The sequence below is a fragment of the Vulpes vulpes genome, chromosome 7 (genome assembly GCF_048418805.1).
Source record: "Vulpes vulpes isolate BD-2025 chromosome 7, VulVul3, whole genome shotgun sequence".
Taxonomy (NCBI): domain Eukaryota; kingdom Metazoa; phylum Chordata; class Mammalia; order Carnivora; family Canidae; genus Vulpes; species Vulpes vulpes.
Window position 1 is genome coordinate 17,249,871 of NC_132786.1, and position 23,619 is coordinate 17,273,489.

Here is a 23,619-nt window from a genome sequence, read left to right on the forward strand (position 1 = left end):
ATTTTTGTTTCTTTTTGTTTTTTGGTTTTCTCTCTTTTTCTTTCTTTTTTCTTGGATACAGAAAGAACAATTCATTTTTCAAAAATTTTTTCTTTTCCTTTTCTTTCTTCCTACATTTTATTCTATCAAGCTTTTTGTAACAAGAAGACCAAAACACACCTAGGATCTAGCTTCCTTCATGTATTTCATTATATTTTATCTTAAAATTTTTTTGATTTTTAAATTTTTATTTTATTTTGTTTTTTTCCCCTCCATCCAAAATGGCAACACAGAATAACTCACCCAAAAGAAAGACAAAGAGCAGGAAGAAATGACAGCCAAAGATTTAATTAATAAGATGTCTGAATTAGAATTTAAAACAACAATTGTAATGGTACTACCTGGGCTTGGGGAAAAAAAGCATAGAAGACACTAGAGAATCACTTCCTGCACAGATAAAAGGACTAAAATCTGCTCAGACCAAAATTAAAAATGCTGTAAGTGAAATGCAGACCTAGATGGACAAAGCAGAGGAATGAATCAGTGTATAGAAGATAAAATTATGGAAAATAATGAAGCTGCAAAGAAGAGAGAAACAAAGGTAATGGGTCTTGAAAGTTGACTTAGGAAACTCAGTAACTTATTAAAATGGAGTATCATAGGACTCCAAGAGATTAAAAGAGAGATAAAGGGCAGAAGGCCTATCTGAGCCACTTATAGCTGGAAGCAAATTATAGCTGTAAACTTAGCTAGTCTAGGGGAGGATACAGGCATCAATACCTAGAAGCACAGAGAAACTCCCATTAAATTTGACAAAAGCCACATATCGCCAAGACATATCATAGTCAAATTCACAAAATACACAGACAAGGAAAGAATCCTGAAAGGAGCAAGGGGAAAAAAGTCCTTAACTGACAAGAGAAGACAAGTGGGTTTGCAGCACATCTGTCCACAGAAACTTGGGAGGACAGAAACAAGTGGCAGGATATATTCAATGTGCTGAATGGGAAGAACACACAGCCAGGCCACTTTGCCCTGGAAAGCTGTCATTTAGAATAGAAGGAGAGATAAAGAGTTTCCCAAACAAAAACTAAGGGAGTTCATGACCACTAAATCAGCCCCACAAGAGATATTAGAGGGGGACTCTTTCAGTGAGAAAGAAAGGCCAAAAGCAACAAAGACTAGAAGACTAGAAAGGGGGCAGAGAACATCACCAGAAACACCAGATTTACAGGTAATACAATGTCACCAAATTCCTATCTATCAATAATCACTTAGAATATAAATGGACTAAAGGCTTCAATCAAGACATAAAATATCAAAATGTATTTTTAAAAAAGACCTATTCATATGCTACCTACAAGAGACTCATTTTAGACCTAAAGATACCTGTAGATTGAAGGTGGAGGGAAGGAGAACCATCTACCATGTTAATGGTTGTCAAAAGAAAGCTGGAGTAACCATACTTATATCACACACACTAGATTTTGTTTTATGTATTTTATTTTTTAAAGATTTTATTTATTTATTCATGAGACACGGGGGGTGGGGGGGGCGGGATTGGCAGAGACACAGGCAGAGGGAGAAGCAGGCTCCAAGCAGGGAGCCCGAGGTGGGACTCGATTCCGGGTCTCCAGGATCACGCCCTGGGCTGAAGGTGGCGCTAAACCCCGGAGCCACCTGGGCTGCCCCACAAACTAGATTTTAAACCAAAGACTGTAACAAGAATGAAGAGGAGGACTATATCACAACTAAGGAGTCTATCCATCAAGACGATCTAACAATTGTAAATAATTTTGCTCCCAACTTGTGATCACCCAAATATATAAATCAATTAATAAAAAACATAAAGAAACTCATGGATAATGATACAATAATAGTAGGGTACTTTAACACCTCACCTACACCGATGGACAAATCATCTAAGTAGAAAATCAACAAGGAAACAATGGCTTTGAATGACATACTGGGCCAGATGGATGAACTTAACAGAACATTCCATCCTAAAACCACAAAATACACATTCTCTTCAAGTGCTTATAGAACATCCTGCAGATAGATCACACATTAGCATGCAGAACAAACCTCAACAAATTCAAGATCGAAATCATACCATGCATACTTTTTGACCAACTCTATGAAACTAAAAGTCATACATAAGAAAAAACCTGGAAAGACAACATGGAGGTTAAACAATATGCTATTAAACAACTAATGGGTCAACCAGGAAATCAAAGAAATAAAAGTGTACATAAAAACAAATGAAAAAGGGCACCTGAGTGGCTCAGTTGATTTAGCATCTGCCTTCGGCTTGGGTCATGATCTCAGGGTCCTGCAATGGAGCCCCCAGTCGGGCTCCCTGCTCACTGAGAAGTCTGCTTCTCCCTCTGCCTCTGAACCCCCACTTGTGCTTGCTCTTGCTCTCTCAAATAAATAAAAAACTTAAAAAAATAATAAGATACCTAAGAATAAATAGAAGCGATAAACCTGTATTTTGAAAACTACAAAACCTGATCAAAGACATTTAAGATGATACAAAGTAACGGAAAAACATTCCATGCTCATGGAATGGAAGAACAAATATTGTTAAAATGTCCATACTATCCAAAGCAATCTACATATTTGAGACAGTGCCTATCAAAATAGCATTTTTCACAGAGCTGGGACAAATAACTCTAAAATTTGTATGGAATCACAACAGATCCTGAATAGCCAAAGCAATCTTCAAAAAGAAAAGCAAAGCTGGAAGATCACAATTCTGGAATTCAAGTTATATTTCAATGCTGTAGCCATCAAAACAGTACAGTACTGGTATAAAACCAGAAACATAGATCAATGAATATAATAGAAAACTCAGAAATGAACCCACAATGATCATATCAATTAGTCTTTGACAAAGCAAGAGTATCCAATGGGGAAAAAACAGTCTCTTCAACAAATGGTGTTGGAAAAACTGGACAGCTACATGCAAAAGAATGAAACTGGACCATTTTCTTACACCATATACAAAATAAATTCATAATGAAGTAAAGACCTGAAATCATTAAAATCCTAGAGGAGAACACAGGCAGTAACTTCTTGATCAGTCACAGCAGCTTCTTTCTAGATATGTCTCTTTAGGCTAGTCCCAAAAATGAACTATTGGGACTACATAAAAATAAAAGGCTTCTGCACAGCAAAGGAAATAACCAAGAAAACTAAAAGGCAGCCCTTGGAATGGGAGAACATCACATATCTGATAAAGGGCTGGTATCCAAAATATATAAAGAACTTATAACATGCAACATAAACATAAAACAAAAAATAGAACATAAAATCCAATTAAAAAATGGGCAGGAGATATGGAATAGACATCTCTCCAAAGAAGAAATCTAGATGATCAACTGACACAGGAAAAGATGCTCAGCATCACTTACCATCAGGAAAATGCAAAGCAAAAAAAAATAAAAAGAAAAAAAATTTCAAAAAAAGGAAAATGCAAAGCAAAACTACAATGAAATATCACATCACACCTGTCAGAATGACTAAAATTAACAGCACAAGAAAATAACAGGTGTTGGCAAGGATGTGGAGAAAGGGGAAACCTCTTACACTGTTGGTGGGAATGCAAACTGGTACAGCCACTCTGGAAAACAGTATCGAGTTTCCCAAAAAAGTTAAAAATAGAACTAACCTATTATTTAGTAATCACACTACTGGGTATTTACCCAAAAGATCACAAGAATACTAATTCAAAGTGATACATGCACCCCTATATTTATAGCAGCTTTATTTACAATAGCTAAGATATGGAAGCTGTCCAAGTGTTCATCAATTGATGAATGGGTGAAGAAGAGGTGGTATATTACCAGTGAAGTATTACTCAGCCATAAAAAAGAATGAAATCTTGCCATTTGTAATGACATGGATGGAGGTAAAGAGTATAAAGGTAAGTGAAATAAATCAGAGAAAGAAATGTCATATGATTTCATTCATCTGTAGAATTTAAGAAACAAAACAAGCAAATGGAAAAGAGAGAGAGAAAGCAAGAAACAGACTCTTAACTATACAGAACAACTGATGGTTACCAGAAGGGAGGGGGGCGGGGGGATGGGTGAAACAGATGTGGGGATTAAGGAGTCCACTTATGATGAGCATAGGGGGTGTACAGAAGTGTTGAATCATATTGTACACCTGAAACTGACGTAACATTGTATGTTAACTAAGTGGAATAAAAACAAAAACTTTAATTAAAAAAATAAAGCCAGTAGGTGATTGTAATGAGCAGTCATGGGTGAGAACCACTGAGAGAAGTCATCCTTTGGACCATGTCTTCAGTGGACTGAGATGAATAGTGTTCCAGCATGGGGGAGCAGTGGCACCTTCTGTCACTCACAGAAAGAGACTTCTAGCCAGAACCACGTATTTATTGATACCTTCCTCTCCCTCACTCCCCCTAACACCTCAGCTGATGCACGTTAGCATAGGCCCACTTCCCCCACCCCAGGCTCCAATGCACCGTTATCCACGCTGCCAAATACTACAGATACAGATCTCCTCAAAATTCATCTAGAATCTTAAGATTTCCCTCGTAGAATCCATACTCTTCCACTTCTACTTTGCATCTAGAGCAATCACTTTGGGCGATTTGGGCACAAGTATCACTCTTATTCTCACTTCTTGTATTGCTTTTGAAGCATGTCACCTATACATGTCTTCATTCTCTAAAGGCCCTGGATCTTCTCAAAGACAGGGAGCCAATACTGATTGAGTCTCATCCTCACTCACTTTGTGTGAGACTGGGCACGCAATAGACACATCTTGCTGAATGAGTAAATAAATAGACAACTTTATATACTCATTAGAAACTAATAGACATGAAGGAAACACAAACCAAACCAAACCAAACCAAACCAAACCAAAACAAAACAAAAAACCCACACAGCACCACATTTAATCCATAAATGGAGATGGCTGGGCTCTTGCAGAAGCTCAATGAAGCATCTTCTCCAGGAAGAGAACAAAGAAGACGGGGGATGGGGGTCTGACTCTGGCCCCATTTCTGATGGCTGATCTGCAATTTTTACTCCCATTAGCAATTGGAAAACCCATATAAGTTATCATCTCTTTGCATAGGTGTGCTTGTATGCATTTCTTCATTTCAATAGCGATGTCTTTAAGACCTACAAAAAAATTAAAATAAAATAAAAAAGACTGCCTTCCTCCTCCTCCTTTCTTATACACCAGGTTTGACCCACCCAGGCTGGACTAGAGTAAGACGTAAGCCAGGCCATACTTGTGTGTGTCATCCAACACAACTGTCTCTGGCAGAGACAATGGGCTGGAATGGTATCCTCCAACCACAGAGCCTCCAGGTGCCTAAATCCTCTCACAACCTATCTCAATCAAATATTGTTAATAGTTTCCAAACCTTCTCTAAGTAAAAAAAATTTCCAGTCCATATTACCAATTGTGGGTCTAGCATGTCTTTATAGACATTTCATGCAGATGCGGTAAGAACTTGTTCTTGGTCCTTAGTTCTTATTAATCTTCAAATGACTTTGTGAGGAGCTGCATGTACCTGTGTTACAGTTATGTGTACCCTCCATGATGAAACATAAATCTAATGTCCTTTTATTCTTGGTTTGAGTCATCTTTTAAGAATTAACAATAACCATTTAAAAGCTATCATTCTGATTGGCTTCCCTCTCTTTCAAAGTGTCTTTAGAAACATCCTAACATATGGCGGTAGCTCTATGTTCTCCGTAATTTCATTTTACTTCCTCTGGGTGGGCGCCATATCCATACCCAGTGATTGCTATTTTATTTTTTATTATTTTTTTAATAAATTTATTTTTATTGGTGGTCAATTTACCAACATACAGAATAACACCCAGTGCTCATCCCGTCAAGTGACCTCTTCAGTGCCCGTCACCCATTCTCCCCCACCCCCCTCCCCCCTCCCCTTCCACCATCCCTAGTTTGTTTCCCAGAGTTAGGAGTCTTTATGTTCTGTCTCCCTTTCTGATATTTCCCACACATTTCTTCTCCCTTCCCTTCTATTCCCTTTCACTCTTATTTATATTCCCCAAATGAATGAGAACATACAATGTTTGTCCTTCTCTGATTGACTTACTTCACTCAGCATAATACCCTCCAGTTCCATCCACGTTGAAGCAAATGGTGGGTATTTGTCGTTTCTAATGGCTGAGGAATATTCCATTGTATACATAGACCACATCTTCTTTATCCATTTAATGATTGCTATTTTAAAGCAAAGAATCCCTCTGCTACCTAAATTATAGAAAGCAGAAACATAAGTATCTAAGAGACTGACATGACTAGCCCCTTTAATTTCAACACCTAGGATGAACTCCAAAAGGAGATTCACATACCTAAGATGCTTCGAACAGACTAAGATTTTTCTCAATTACTGAGGAAATTATTACTTTTTAAGTTTAAAGTAATTAAAAGAAAATAAAATACCAGGTCCTCAGAAGCACTAGTTACATAGGGCTAATAGCTACTGTACTGAAAAAAGCCTCTTTCTAGATTAGCATTCTGTGAGTGGAAATTCTATATGTATTAAAATGAAGAGAATGAATACAAACATTTTGGGCGAACCTACCTAGTAAGAGTGGAATTAAATGATTTATTGAGAATGACAGATCACAATTAGGGTAATGGGGGCACAGGAGGGTCAGTGCCAGTCCAGCCTCCAACTCTAGTAGGAGCCTGATGGGTTTACCCTCATATCAAGGGACAGGGAGCTCCCTCACTCCAACATGGTATCTCAGCATTACATGGACTATGGTTCAAGAGTATTGTGATTGGCTCCACTTGTCCCATTTATTGTGTCTTCTCTTAACTCTGTCATCCTAACTTCTATTCCCAGTTCCCCAACAAATCTGAGTGTAGAGAGCAAAATGGACTCTCTCATGTCAAGCAGGAGCCTTTGTCAAGCAAGGGCCTGTGTCAAGCAATGATGCAAGCAGTTAAGGTACTGCACTTAGGAGATATCACCAGGACCAGCATCAGCTGACACCCCAGAACTGATAACAAGCAGAACCAGAGGAGGTCTGCAGAGACCCAAAACTCATTAAATACCTTTAAAAAGGGAACGATTTTGGCCGCAAAGTATCAGAGTCTTTAGACCTGACCCCTCTATGTCTGACCACTTCAAAAAGGCAACTGCCACTGAAGGCTCTGACCAGTTGATCTCCAAACAGAACTGAGATCCTTTGTTGCATGAACGTTGGAAGCAGTAAATGCCAAGAGCTGGCCCAGACCAGACTAAGGCCTTATCTCAACCGGGTGCCCACAGACTGACTTTGTGTTTGGTTCATTAACTTCCTGCACCCTTCTGTTATCTTGTTTGTTGTGTGGCTTGTCTTCTGTCCTGCTTTTCTGTGTAAGAAGCCAAGTTTAATCACATGGTGAATTGTCATTGAGGTTGGAATCCTGAACCTGCTTTATAATTGTGACTTAACTTTGCTTTATGCTTGAATAAAGCTGACGTTGTAGAAAGACACTACATGCCTTCATAGCATGCTCATGACAGATGGGCCCCCAAGGGCCCTTCATCTCTATCATAGGTGTATGCATGTATCATCTATCTATCATTTATTTATCACTGTATATATGTGACATATTTATATGATATATTTACATCTGTATCTAGAGATAGTTCTATATCTTTCTAGAACTCTATCATGTATGTATGTACCATCTACCTGTTATCTATCCAGTTATCTATTTATTTATCTATCATCTATCTAGATCTTGATATGTGATATATCTAGAGATCTATCATCTACATATCAAAAGATCTATATCTATCTCCTTCCTTTTCCAATGCTTACTTCATATTTAATTTGCTTTTCTTTGTCTAGTTTACTAAGATGTACACTTGTATTATTGATTTTTAGATCTTCCTTATTGTTTAATATATGCATTTAGCGCCATAAAATTTTCAAATAAGACCTGCTTTTTTTTTAATTTTTATTTATTTATGACAGTCACAGAGAGAGAGAGAGAGAGGCAGAGACACAGGCAGAGGGAGAAGCAGGCTCCATGCACTGGGAGCCCGACGTGGGATTCGATCCCGGGTCTCCAGGATCGCGCCCTGGGCCAAAGACAGGCGCCAAACCGCTGCGCCACCCAGGGATCCCAAGACCTGCTTTTCCTGTATCCCACAGGTTTTGACAAATTGTGTTACATTTTCACTTAGTTATATATGTAACTTTATATATACATATAATTCCTCTTGAGATTTCTTTGATAATTAGAAGTGTGTTTTTTAATCTCCACATATTTTGGGATTTTTCAGTTATCTATTATTGATTCCTAGTTTAATTTCATTATAGTCTCAAAGCAGATATCATATGATTTCTTTTAAATTTGTTGAGGTGTGTTTTATGATCAAGAATGTGGTCTATCTTGGTGAATGTTCTGTGTGAGCTTGAGAAGAATCTGTATTCTGCTCCGGTAGGAGAAAGTAGTCTATACATACCAATTATATTTGGCTGATGGTATTGTTGAGGTCAGCCATGTCCTTAGTGATTTTCTGCCTCTATTTCTGATAGACTAGTGTTAAAATAATCAATGATAATGATGGATTCACCTATTTATCCATGCTGTTCTATCAGTCTTTCTCATGTATTTTGACACTGTGTTCTTAGACACATACGTGTTAAAGATTGCCATGTCTGCTTGGAGAATTGGCCCCCTTATCACGATGTAATGCCTCTCTTTATTCCTGATAACACTTGCTATGAAGTCTAATTTGTCTGAAATTAATTTTGCTATTTCTGTTTTCTTTGATTAGTTATAGCATGGTACATATATTACATGTATGTAGGCTCCATGCCCAGCGTGGAACCCATTGTGGGGCTTGAACTCGCAACCCTGAGATCAAGAACTGAGCTGCAATCGAAAGTTGTAGGCTTAACCAACTGAGCCATAGAAGTGCCCCTAATTTATATATGTTTTTATGTTTAAAGTAAATTTCTTGCAGACAACACATTAGTAAGGTCTTAGGGGTTTTTTGTGTGTGTGTATGTGTGTTTTTGTTTTTGTTTTTATTCATGACAGACATGGGCAGAGGGAGAAGCAGGCTCCCTTGTGAGAAGCCTCATGTGGGACTCAATCCCAGAACTCCAGGATCATGCCCTGAGTCCAATGCAGACGCCTAACCACTGAGCCACCCAGGCATCCTGGGGTCTTGTTTTTCATCCACTCTGACAATTTCTATGTTCAGTTTCAAGTGTACATTTTAGTTATTCAAAACTTCCATTCAACATCCTGTGCTCATCACAATTGTATTCCTTAATCCTCAAAACCTGTTTAACCCACCACCACTCCTCTCCAGTAACCATCAGTTTGTTCCCTACAGTTAAGAATCTGTTTCTTGGTTTGCCTCTATTTTTTCCCCCTATGATTGTTTATTTGTTGCTTAAATTCCACATATGAGTGAAATCATATGGTGTTTGTATTTTTCTGACTGATATTTTCACTTAGCATAATACACTCTAGCTACATGCACGTCACTGCAAATGGCAAGATTTCTTTTTTTTTAACCTGAGTAATATTCCATTTTACATATAATGGAATATATCTGTATCTATATATATAATCTCACATCTTCTTTATTCATTCATCAGTTAATGGACATTTGGGCTGTTTCCATAATTTGGCTATTGTAGATAATACTGCTATTATCTAAGATTAAGGCGCATGTGCCCCTTTGAATCTGTATTTTTGTACCCCTTGGATAAATACCTAGTCATGCAATTGCTGGGTTGTAGGGTAGTTCTATTTTTAACTTTCTGAGGAAACTCCATACTGTTTTCCAGAGTGGCTGCACAGTTTGCATTCCCACTAACAACGTAAGAGGGTAGCCATTTCTCTACATCCTCGCCAACACCTGTTGTTTCTTGAGTTGTTAATTTTAGCCATTCTCACTGATGTGTCGTGATATCTCATTGTCCTTAGATTTGCATTTCCCTGATAATGAGTGATGCTGAGCACTTAAGTGTCTGTTGGACATCCTTATGTCTTTGGAAAAATGTCTATTCATGTCTTCTGCCCATTTAACTAGATTATTTATTTTTGAGGTGTTGAGTCTGACAAGTTCTTTATTAGATTTTGGAAACTAACCCTTTATCAGATATGTCATTTGCAAATACCTTCTTCCATCCCATAGGCTGCCTTTTAATTTTGTTGATGGTTTCCTTTACCATACAGAAGCTTTTCCTTTTGATGAAGTCCCAATGGTTTATTTTTGCTTTTGTTTGCCTTGCCTCAGGAGATGTGTCTAGTCAGACATTGCTAGAGCCAATGTCAAAGAGGCTACTGCCTATGTTCTCCTCTAGGATTTTGATGGTTCCCTGTCTCACGTTTAAGTCATTTATCCATTTTTAATTTATTTTTGTGTATGGTGTAATAAAGGGGTTCAGTTTCATTCTTTTGCATGTGGCTGTCCGGTTTTCCCAACACCACTTGTTTTTTTTGTTTGTTTCTTTTTTTTCCAACACCACTTGTTGAAGAGACTGTTTCCCATTGGATATTCTTTCCTAGTTTTATGAATATTAGTTGACCATATAGTTGTGGTCCATTTCTAGATTTTCTATTCTGTTCCATGGATCTATATATTTTTGTGCCAGTATCCTACTGTCTTGATCACAAGAAGCTTTGTGATATAACTTCAAGTCTGGAATTGTGATGCCTCCTGCTCTGCTTTTTTTTTTTTTTTTCTTCAAGTTTGCTTTGGCTATTCAGGATCTTTTGTGGTTCCCAACAAATTTTAGGAGACAATCCCCATTTTTTAATTGGCATATTTAAGTCATGGACATTTAAATAATTATTTATTTTTATTGATTTGTTATATGTTATTGATATAGTGAAAATTGATCCCTGTATCATTATGTCATTATATCTAACATTTTGGTTACCACTATTTTTTCCCTAGTTTGTTGTTTCTATTTGTCTTTCCCTCTTTTTTCCTGCATTTTGTAATTTTAATTGAATATTTTATATGATTTCTTTTTTCTTCCTTCAAATCATGTCAGTTTTTAGAAACCTTTTAAAGAGGTTGTTCTAGAGTTTGCAATATACTCATATAATGTTTATTATATAAATTATGCAAAGTTCACTTCAAATAACACCGTAACAATTCATGGCTAGTGAAATACCATATAATAACAAAATATTTCTAATTCCTTCTATCCACTCCTTTTACCATTTCTGATGTGCATTTTACTTATACATAAACATGCATAAACATTTATGTGTATATATAAGTACATACATAAATACATTGTTGCTATATTATTTTGAAGAAACACTTAATTTGTTAGAACAATTAAGAATAAGAAATACACAAATGTTGATTTTACCTTTACTTACGTATTCTCTGGTACTCTTACCTGGCTTGTGTAGATCTGTTTCTGGCCTATGTAATTTTCCTTCTCTCTGAAGAACTTCTTTAAGCATTTCTTGCAAGACAGGTCTACTAGCAATAAATTCCTTCAATTTTGTTTACCTATAAAATTATTTCTTTTTCATTCTTGGAGGATAATTTCACAGGGTACAGAATTCTAGGTTCTCTGTGTCTGTTTTTATGCCAATTTCCCCCGCACCAATACTAAGTATTTCATTCTATTACTTTCTTGCTTGCATTGTTTCTAAGCAAAAGTCAGATATAATTCTTTGCTCCTCTATCAGTAGTGTTTTTCTACCTTCGTTCCTCTGTCTTGATTCAAGATTTTTTTTCTTTAACTTTCATTTTATGTTTATGGTCTCTATCTTACTTGATGTTTTCTGATCTTCCTGGTTCTATGGTTTGGGGTCTGACAATGATTTGGGAAAATTATTTTTGTTTCATATGGCTTAATGCTCTTAGGCACATACATGTTAAGAATTATTTTTTTCTTGGCAATTGACCACTGTATGATTATGAAATGCTCTTCTTTACCTTTCATATGTTTCTTTTGCTTTGAACTACTGTAAGCTTTATGCATGCAAATAATACAATTCTGTATGATTTTCAAAATTTCGTAATTCTATCACTCCAAAGGTGGTAGAATAGAGATATAAACATGAACACAAATATGGATATGGAAATGGATATAGATTTATGCACAGACTATAAGATTTAGCCACTTTATAATTTACCAGGGTGTGCTTAGAGGATAAATTAAAGCATATACTAGGAAAATGAGATTACAGACATATCTGTGCTTTCACACGAAATGTATTTCACAGTATAGGACTTATGATGAAGCATACATGTACAAGTTTTTGTTTGACACACTTCTTTTCAGTTATTTTGGATATATATCCAAGAATTGGCTTGCTGAGTTATAAGGCAATTCTAAGTTTACCTTTTTTGAGGAGCCACAAATTATTTTTCATAGTAGTAAAGTGCTTTTGGATTGTATACTTATAGAATATGTGTTATCTTGGACTTTGTAATTCAGAATTAGCCTCAATCTAGTCTTTAAAAAGATAATAAAAACTGGGCAGATAATTTAAACTAATTCAATAATAATCTATTACCTCTTATGATCTAGGATGATCCCAATTGAAGATAATTAATAAAAAAAAAAAACAGACAAAAGTTCAGCCCTAGGTAGGTCTTGCTTTATTAAGTGGATGTAGAAAATCTGGCTGTAAAGAGAATGTGTACAGACAACTTGTATTTGTCCCATTGTCTCATCAACTACACTCACAAATTCGAAAGTATATTCCCAAGGGGAGATTTTCACACAGGGAGCATAAATGAAGGCTTTTGATAAGGGTAGAAGTAAATGATGGGCAAGTTTGCAATCCATTAGCTGTTAACATTGTTTGTCTCAGGAAGGATTTAGTAAATGTTAGGTACTTTTGTCATTTTCTCCTGAGTTGTCACTATCCTTCTTCCATCTTTTTCTCAGGCAAAAATGTTTTCTACAATGCTAGAGTCTGCCCTCATTGTTCCTGAAATTTAGCTTTGAGCTTCTCCACTTCATTTGGTATCTTTCATGTCTAATAGAGCTAAGCTTCACCATGTCACTTGTCCCCTCAGAACTCAGCTTCAGAATCTTTCCATTTTCATGGTTTTAGGTTCTAGCAAAATAAAGAAAATAAGTTGTGGCTTACATTATAAATTGGAAATTCTGAGTTTCTTAAGTAAGTTCCAGATCTAATTGGAGTTTGTCATTTTTTCTGTGTGTAGATCACATCTCATAGCTACTGATTTTATAGTCTCCATGTTGCATTGTGATGTGTGTCTCCTTGGGTCCACTTGAACTTACTTTTCAGCAAGCTTTTTACAGCATTCCAGCAATCTGGAGCCACACAGTAATTTCTCTCGTGCTACAAAAAGGGCCTGTTCTCTTCCTGTCATGTTTGTTTTGTGAAAGGACGTTGGATTAGGTTCACTGTAAGTGCCGAAAACAAAACAGTAGATTAGCTCCGTGATTTCACCAACTCAGTTTCCTTCTATATTGTTAATTTGCCCTCTTCATCTGCTGGCTTTTATCTCTTGTACAAGACATCTGCAGAAGCTCTGGTGGTCATGACTACATGTCAGCTAATAGGAAAGAGTGGTGAAATGAAGAGTGTGATCCCACCCTGATTTCTAAGGACAGTGCTGGAAGGCACATACATTTATGCTTGTAGTTCACTTTACAGCTTGGGTACATAGCCATACCTAGCTGCATTGGTGATTGGGAAATATATTTACTTCAGTTAAAATAGAGTATTTTTTTCTCTCAGTTAAAATTAAGTATATTTTTAAATAAGGCAAAATTGGATATTAGGGAACAACGGGCTCCATGTATCACAAGAACAGATGAACAGCTTATCTCCTACATGTCAGTTTTCAAAGCTTGCTCACCTGTTTAATGGGCATGAGGTCAAATGCATTACTAATTGCAAATTATGGCTTTCTTTTTTATTTGGGTAAGTGATAACGAGTCAAAGGATGTGTAAGGTCATGCTTATGGGGTATGAGGTGGGGGACTGTGGTGGTGAAGGGAATCCTGTTCTAGAATCAGGTAGTAGGCATATGCTTATTTGATTTTGGCCACATACCCTTTTGGAATAGAAGTCACTCCTCCCTGAGTAAATTCCTTTTTTGAAGAGAAAATGTAGTAGAAATGTTTGGGTGAGAGTGCAAATCTCTTTGCTGTTCTTGATTTTTATGAAGAGTCAATTTAGAGAAATTATTATTATTATTATTTTATTATTATTAAAGGTTTTACTTATTTATTCATGCGAGACACAGAGAGAGAAGCAGAGACATAGGCAGAGGGAGAAGCAAAACTCCATCCCAGGACCTCAGGATCATGACCTGGGTCGAAGGCAGATGCTTAACCATTGAGCCACCCAGGTGCTCCAATTTAAAGAAATTAATCCAGCTGCAGTAAAAAGGATGCAGATTGAACTTTAAGGATGACTTTTGGCCTCTGAAGACTTTTAGTGATGTCTTAAGAAAACAGAAAGTGATTTTGGCATCTCTTATGATGGCTGCATTCTTTTTTTTTTTTTTTTAACTTATTCACACACACACAGAGAGATAGAGAAAGGCAGAGACACAGGCAGAGGGAGAAGCAGTCTCCTCACAGGAAGCCCAATATGGGACTTGATCCCCAAACTGGGATCACACCCTGAGCCAAAGGCAGGCACCCAACCACTGGGCCCCCCACGCGTCCCTGTATTTTTTCTTTCTTGTCATGGCTTTGGTTTTGGTATTACGGTAATGCTGACCTCATAGAATATATTAGGAAGTATTTGTTCTGCTTCTATTTTCTGTAAGAGATTGTAGAGAATCGGTACAATTTCTTCAATAAATGTTTGGTAGAATTCACAACTGAAATCATCTAGGTCTAGTGTACTTACTCCAATGGCATCAGCAGTGATGGTCCCTCTTCTGAGATTGGCAATTTGTGTCTTCTCTCTTTTTTGTCTGTGTAAAGCAGGCTAGAGGTTTATCACTTTCACGACTTTATTTTAAAGAATCAGCATTTGGTTTCATTGTTTTTCTCTACTGATTTCTTGTCTTCAATTTCATTGATTTCTGCTGTAATTTTTATTATTTCTTTTATTCTATTGATTTGGAATTTAATTTGTTCTTCTTAAAATTTATTTATTCTATTATTATTATTATTATTATTATTATTTAATATAATCTCCACTCCCCAACATGAGCCTCAAACTCATGACCCCAAGATCAAGAGCTGCATTTCCTCCACCAACTGGACCACCCAGGTGCCCCAAATCTAATTTGTTCCTTATTCTCTAGTTTCCTAAAGTGGAAGCTTAGATTATTGATTTTAGGTCATTCTTCTTTTCTAACATTTGTGTTCAATGCTATAAGTTTCCCTTGAAACACTGCTGTTTCTACATCTCACAAGTTTCAATAAGCTGTATTTTCTTTTCCATTTATTTCAAAGTATCTAAAAATTTCTCTTAAGATTTCTTTGATTTATGTGTTATTTAGAAATGTATTGTTTAATCTCCAAGTACTTGAGAGGTTTTCCAGCTATCTTTCTGTTATTAGTTTCTAGTTTAATTCCACTGTGGTCAGAGAGCACACTTTGTGTAATTTCTATTCATTTAAGATTGTTAAGGTATGTTTTATGGCCCAGAATGTGATTTTTCTTTTTTTTAGATTTTAATTATTTATTTGAGAGAGAGAGTGTGGGTGCACAAAAGAGAGAGTATGAGCAGACGGAGGGGCAGAGGGGGAGAGAGAAGTAAATTTACTACTAGGCAGGGAGCCCAACACAGAACTCAATCCCAGGACCCTAGAATCCTGACCTGAGCTGAAGGCAGATGCTTAACCAACTGAGCCACCCAGGCGCCCCTAGAATGTGATTTCTCTGGGTGAATATTCCATGTGAGCTTGTAAAGTATGTGTACTCTTATTTTTAGATGACATAGTCTATAGACATTAATTAGATCCAGGTGTTTGACGGTGCTGTTCAGATTAATTATATCCTTACTGATTTTCTATCTTCTCCATCTGTTCACTTCTGATAAGGGATGTTGAAATCTCCAAATATAATAGTAGATTCATCTATTTCTCCTTGCAGCTCTATCAGCTTTTACAACATGTATTTTGTGGCTTTTTTGGTTAAAAACTTTAGTCTAACTGTTGTTAGGTACACACATATCAGGAATTAAGTTTTCTTAGAGAATTGACTCTTCTACCATTATAAAATGCTTTCTTTGCTCTCAAGTCCACTTTGTCTGATATAGAATATTTGTGAGAGTATATACATATTAGAAAAAAAATCCAGAAACAACCAAATGCCATTGACAGAAGGATAAATGATTTGTAGTGTATTTACACAATGGAACAGTACACCTAAATGAAAATGAGTGAATAAAAGCTACACAAAACAACTTGCACAAATCTCATAATAGAATATTGACTGAACAAAACAGTCCTAGAAAACAACAAATAGGGATCCCTGGGTGGCTCAGTGGTTTAGGGCCTGCCTTCGGCCCATGGCATGATCCTGGAGACCTGGGATCAAGTCCCACATCAGGCTCCCTGTGTGGAGCCTGCTTCTCCTGTCTCTGCTTCTCTCTCTCTCTCTCTCTCTCCTTCTCTCTCTCATAAATAAATAAAATCTTAAAAAAAAAAACCAAATAGTAATATATCTTTTCCATGAAGTTCAAAAGTCATCAGAACTAAAATGTATATTGCTTGGCACAGATATTCTACATTTCATGGATTGTAAGACGCAAGCTGAGGAAAAATTTTTGAAAGAGAAACACTGGAATGACAAACCAGAAATGAATAAAAATAGTTCCCTCTAGTGGAGATGGTGGTAGTTTGGAATCCTGGTGAAAGGTTTTGGAATAAAAGCAAATCCATGAGTATATATGTTTTACATAATTGCCACCTTGAAAGTACGTATTTTTCATGTTTGAAAAAAATTAGATCATAAAAGGAAAAAAGGAAGCCTTAAAAATAGGAAAAAAGGAAACAAATGAACTTGAACATATGTCCATTTGATAACATAATCTCAGAGAAAAAAAGAATTATTCCAAGTGAGCTTTGAACACAGAACTCTGTTCATCTTTAGTGAGATATAGATTAAGGATTTTTAAAAAAGAATGAATTTGGGAACTACAAATGAACCTTTTCCCTCTGTTAATAGTTTTATTTTTAGGAGTGATACTGGTATTGTAATTTTGAAAGTATTTTATGTTTTTTTTTTAAGATAAAGCAAGTCAGTAAATATCTTAAAGTTATTAGGAACCAAGATTTTTAGTGTTGAAGAGCTATAAACACAAAATCATGCCAAATCATGTTAAATCTGAGTTGGATATTACCAATATAAATTCAAGTTAAAAAATATATACATATATTCTGCACACTGAAAGAATTTAAAAGCAAGACATTCTAGCAGTGAAACTTGCTGGAGCTCAGATTTATGTATTTACATACTTTTCTCCACTCTAGGGAATTAGGGCTCTTCGGAGAAATGGTTGAATATGGACCGGGGCTGGGAAAGGATAAGGTGGGCTCATCATTTCTGGATGTACCAAAGAGAAGCAAGCACCAAAGACTATTGGGGTGATATCAAAGACAGAGAGGGGGGAAGCCCGGGTGGCCCAGCGGTTTAGCACCGTCTTCAGTCCTGGGCGTGATCCTGGAGACTCGGGATCGAGTCCTACATCGGGCTCCCTGCATGGAGCCTGCTTCTCCCTCTGCCTGTGTCTCTGCCTCTCTCTCTCTCTCTCTCTCTATCTTTCTCTCTCTGTCTCTCATGAATAAATAAATAAAATCTTAAAAAAAAAAAAAAAAGGACACAGAAGTCAACTTGCTCAAGCTGCCACTGGTAAAATTTGGGGCAATTTGATTATCAAAAAGATTAGTTATTATAAAAACTTTAAAGAAATACAACTTTACAAGTCCAAAGTTACAAAGTTATTAGAAAAAAAGAGTAGGGGGGGTTGACTGGGTGATGGGCACTGAGGGGCACTTGATGGGATGAGCACTGGGTGTATTCTATATGTTGACAAATTGAACACCAATAAAAAATAAATTTATATAAAAAATTAAAACCACCAAAAAAAAAAAAAAAAAGAAAAAAGAAAAAAAGAGCAGAAAAGATTTCCAGATGACCTTTGCAGACAGTTATTATATAAGATACAACAGAAATTGGTAGTTTATGAAAGATAATTAAATTCTGATTCTGCCTTTGGCAAGGAACGACAGTTTATGTCCACTTGATGAGAGATGACTCTTCTTGATGGAGGATGCAGGCGATTCATGTAAGAATTACAATATAACCATTTTGAAACTCCCATTAAATAATCAATTTGGGTGAATATCACAGTGCTTGTGAAACCTCTACTTCCAAATATATTGGGCAACGAGATAATTTCCACTGTGCCAAAATATCACCCCAGGGAGAAGTTTATATCAATGTGATCTAGGAACTACCATTTTTTAAAAAAAAGATTTTATTTATTTATTTTAGAGACATAGGAGAGAGAGCACAAGTGTGTGAAGGGCAGAGGGGGAGGGAGAGACAAGTAGACTCTGCACTGATCAAAGGGCCCGACGTGGGGCTTGATCTCAAGACCCTGAGATCATGACCTGAGCCAAAATCAAGAGTCACATGCTTAACTGACTGAGCCACCCAGGCACCCCTAGGAACTACCTACCGTCTTAATGAAATAATCAAATTGGCATGTACTAATACATGTTTTGTTTTGTTTAGTTTTTTATTTTATATATAGAGAGAGTACAAGCAGGGGGAGAGGGAGATGGAGAAGCAGACTCCCTATTGAGCAGGGCTCCCAATGCAGGGCTCCATCCTAGGACTCCCGGATTATGACCCCAGCCGAAGGCAGACTCTTCCAGATGCCCCTCTCATCGTTAAGCAAGTATAAGGGAGAAGTTATATAATATAATCCCATCTTTTCAGAAAAAAAATACCCCGTCTATACATGTTTACAAATATGAGCATGTGTGTGTGGGGTATGTGTGTATGTGTGCATGTGATTGTGTTTGGATAAGCGAGTGTGAATCTGAATAAAGAAATTTACACACAAGTTGTTAATAAGGATACCTGAAAGGCAAGAGAAGGTGATGTTAGGGAGGAGAAAAAAGAGAATGGAAAAAGATGTATTTTCTAGAAAAGTATTAAATTTTATTATGTAAGCTAAACAAAATCTCTCGATCAATGAGATAATGGCAATAATCAAAATTAATTAATTTACCCAATGCCTTGACTGTTAAATAATTTTAAAATTTAATTTCTCTCAATGTTACATTAAGATTAAATAGAGGCTTGGGAGATATACAAAAGACTCAAATCAGCTTTCCAGATTTCTGAGATAAAGAATTCACTGGATGATGTTAATAATAGATTAGACATTTCAGAAGAAAAAGTTAGTAAATTCAAAGCCATAGAGGACGAAACTGTTGAATGTCAAACAGAAAAAAAAAAAAGGAATTTTAAAAATAAAAATAAGACCGGTGAGCTGTGGGACATCAGTCACCCTAATATGTGGGTAACTGGATTCGTTGATGGAGGGGAGAGAAATGAAACAATAAATAGTTGAAGAAATAATGGCCAAGCTGTTCCAAATTTAAATAAAACTGTGAATCTATATGTCCAAGAAGTTTAAAAGACTCTAAGCACAATGATAATGAAAGAAGGTATTAACTGGGAGGACATGACAACCCTAAACATTTGTGCATCTACTAAGAGAGCTTCAAAATACATGAGGCAAAAAACTGATAGTCAGCAAAGATAAACTGACAAATCCACAGTTACAGTCTTGGTCTCAAAACTCTTCATCAGTAATTGACAGAACACTTAGAAAATTGCCAAGGATAATGGCAGACTTGAACAACACTATCAATCAACCAACTTGACCTAATTAACGATTACAACAGAAAAGAATGTACATGCTTCTCAAATACACATGGAACATTCACCAAGATGCCATTCATTAAGTGGAGATGAGGTCATACTATGTAGAGTGGATCCTTAATCCATTATGACCGGTGTTCATAGAGAAGAGAAGACACATAGAGAGACATATATGATGAAAGAGGAGGAAACCAAGTAGACAAAAACCATGAAGGGCACTGAATATTTGATTATAAATTCTAGCTGACATTTATAGAACACAACATCCAACTATTGCAGAACGCAGGCTTTTCGTGTGTACACGGAACATTCACCAAAATAAGCCATGTCTCAAAAAATCTCAAAAGATTGAAAAACTACACAATCTGTTCTCTGACTGCAATGGAATTAAACTAAAAATCAACAACTAAGAGATACCCAGAAATTTCCAATGGATTTGGAAATGAAGAGTAACCTGTGGGTAAAAGGAAAATTTACAATGGATCTTAGATGGTATTTGAACTAAACAAAAGGGTATGTACTATAGGATTCCACTTATATGATGTGTAAGAATAGGGAATCTAGTGGAAGTTGGAAAAATGATGGTGGGGAAGTACTGATTGGAAATAGTATAAGGACATTCTTTCGGTTGATGGAAATGTTCGTATCCTGACGTGGGAGGTGCAAATTAAGATAGAATGCGAGAACCGGTTCTATTTAATAACTGCTTCCAACCCATCACTTCTAGGTCTGCTAGCTGCAATGTTCTACAGCCACATGGTGGCAGTGTTGTAGAACTGACCAAAATTCTCCCTGAAACTTAAATTCCTGTTCTCTCTAGTTCAGATCTTTAATTTCAGGTTGTCTTCCACTCTGCTTTAAGTGATTTATGGCCTCTTTTGTGACACAGCGTGAACAATATCCTAAGGTGAGGACCTCACATTGGTCAGAGGCAAAGCTGTGCTATGACAAAGAATATACTTATAGGCCGTGTTCCTTTCCTGGTCCTTCATGCCACTTCAGCTCCCTTCCTAAGGTCTACTTCTTGGGCACCTGAGGCTCTTAGGCTGTCAAATTCAATGACCTGAGCCTAATTTGCCTTTACTGGGCAAAGGGCATTTACAGGAAAATTCAAAAGATAAAGGCGTATCATCCCCCTGTTATGTAATTTATATTTCCAGAAGTAAAGTTTGGAAATGGGTTAAATGCTTGTCAATTGGGAATAAAAAGTGCTTTATTCTGTTTAAGCCAGGAGAATAGGTACAAAATGGAGTTGCTTATGCTAAGCTCCATATCACCCAAACCAAGATGTAATGTAAGTCCAGTATTAGGGCTCCCAGAAATGGAACCAATCAGGAATCAGCTGACCAGCACTGGTTAGGTAATTTGTCTGATAGACCCCTGCCATCTCCCAAAGGACAGTAAGCTTGCATAATTAATGGGCTTTTTTGCTTTGTACAACTTCCTTGTTCCTGCTCCATTCTGCCTATGCAAATCTTTCACTTTCTGTTGCCACTTGGAGTTCTTTTGTATTTGCTAAATTGGATGCTGCCCAATTCAGTGTTTGCTTAAATAAGTCTTAAAGTGTTTAATATGTCTCAGTTTATCTTTTAATGGTCCTTTTTCAGTCATCATTAACAAGAATGCACTAGATCTATATTGGAGGACTTGGGGGATTTTCAAGCTCTGTCGTTATGTAAGAAAAGCAAAATGCAGGGAAGTGTACAAGCTCAACAATGATTGAGCTTCCCTGTATGTGTATTTGTATAGGATTATACAGACATAAAGAAAAGTGGGGAGGGCAGCCCGGGTGGCTCAGCGGATTAGCCCCACCTTCAGCCCAGGGCCTGATCCTGGAGACCCGGGATCAGTCCCCCCTTGGGCTCCCTGCATGGAGCCTGCTTCTCCCTCTGCCTGTGTCTCTGCGTCTCTCTCTCTCTCTCTGTGTGTCTCTATGAATAAATAAATAAAATCTTAAAAAGAAAAGAAAAGTGTGGAAAGGTACATACCAGGCTGTTAATACTGTTTACTTGGGATGAGATGGGAGTACCAGGAAAATCAGTTAAAAAGACCTTCACCAAAAAGACTCAGGTTAACAACAGCATGGATAATACTTTAATTCCATTACTTAAATTATATATTCTGTGTGGATGTGTGTGTGTACACACATATATACATCAATCTATGTATAAATAAATCTAGTTTTTCTTTTCTTTTTAAAGATTTTATTTTTATTTATTCATGAGAATACACAGAGAGGAGAGAGAGGCAGAGACACAGGCAGAGGGAGAAGCAGGCTCCATGCAGGGAGCCCGATGCGGGACTTGATCCGGGTTCCCCAGGATCATGCCCTGGGCTGAAGGTGGCGCTAAACCACTGAGCCACCCGGGCTGCTTTTCTTATGTTTTCTGCCTTTTATACTATGTCTAGACCTTGCCCACACTAAAATTATAAAAGTATTTTATTGCTATTTCTTCTGGATAGCTTTGCTTTATTTTATACTTTTGTCCTTAGTCCATCTGAAATTTATTTCCATATAAGTTGTGTGGTAGGGATTGAATAAAATTTTATTTTCTCAGTCAGTTGCCTGAGAAGATATCCTCTTTTTTTTTTTTAAGATTTATTTATTTATTCATGAGAGACACAGGCTGAGAGAGAGAGAGGCAGAGACATAGGCAGAGGGAGAAGCAGGCTCCTCACAGGGAGCCTGATGTGGAACTTCATCCTGGATCCCAGGATCACGAGCTGAGCTGACGGCAGACGCCCAACTGCTGAGCCACCCAGGCGTCCCTATCCTCTAACTTTCTAAAAGGAGCTGTAGTGTATTGGCAGGCTGAGTCTCAGTGGCAAAGCAGTGTTGAGTATGGATTCAGAACATGATTGTGAAGCTGCCTTATGGCACTGGAAGGGTAGGGATCAAGATCTCTGAAGATAGCAATGGTAGGGCAGGGCCAGTGTGACATGTGGCTGTAGCTGCTCTCACCTGTGCGACCCCTATTGTACATGGAGGCTCCTACCATCTCTGATCTTCCCAAGATGGGTAGAGGTTAACAGATTTTTTAAATTATATTTTCAATATTATTTTTTTAAGATTTTATTTATTTATGATAGTCATAGAGAGAGAGAGAGAGAGAGAGGCAGAGACACAGGCAGAGGGAGAAGCAGGCTCCATGCAGGGAGCCCGACGTGGGATTCGATCCCGAGTCTCCAGGATCGTGCCCCGGGCCAAAGGCAGGGGCTAAACCGCTGCGCCACCCAGGGATCCCTATTTTCAATATTATTTTTACTAGTTTTCTCTCTAGCTCTTTATAGTCCCTTTTCTCAGAAATTGAGAGAGAGTGACATGTTTCCTTGGCTTCAGGCAGAGTGGCCCACTGCAGTGGCTCTTCTCTATTAGCAAGCAATCATATCTATAGCCAAGGCTGTTATGACTTCCAGCCCTTTCCATCTCACTATCTGGCCAAGGCACACTTCTCAGAAGTCAGAAACAGTAATGCTTACCTCCTCCTTTTGTTTGATTCTTTATCTCAATGCTCAAAGTTTTCATTACCATTTATTTCAGGATCCCCCAGGGCTGAAAGGACTCCAAAGTCTGCCTTATAACACTGGATCTCCTAGAGAGAGAGATTGCAGATTCTCCCAGACATCTTCTATCCTCTTTGCTCTACAGGTAAGAGAGAAAAATGACTGATACAATTTCTGGCTAAATAACGATAATTTTTTAAATAATAAGTTTATCTTTTATTGGTGTTCAATTTGCCAACATATAGAATAACACCCAGTGCTCATCCCG

General features: G+C 37.2%; 1 protein-coding gene across 1 annotated transcript in view; it reads right to left on the reverse strand.

The window, feature by feature from the left end:
* Positions 1–206: 206 nt before the first annotated feature.
* The window catches only part of LOC140599792 (adenylate cyclase type 1-like), a 235,942-nt gene continuing 212,529 nt past the window's right edge, over positions 207–23,619 (reverse strand). The window contains exons 7-11 of the mRNA XM_072765003.1: positions 23,328–23,490; positions 13,254–14,908; positions 11,385–11,500; positions 6,095–6,252; positions 207–5,141 (exon numbers count right to left, since the gene is read on the reverse strand). The gene's annotated coding sequence lies outside the window, so the exon portion shown is untranslated. The remainder of the gene's footprint in view (positions 5,142–6,094; positions 6,253–11,384; positions 11,501–13,253; positions 14,909–23,327; positions 23,491–23,619) is intronic.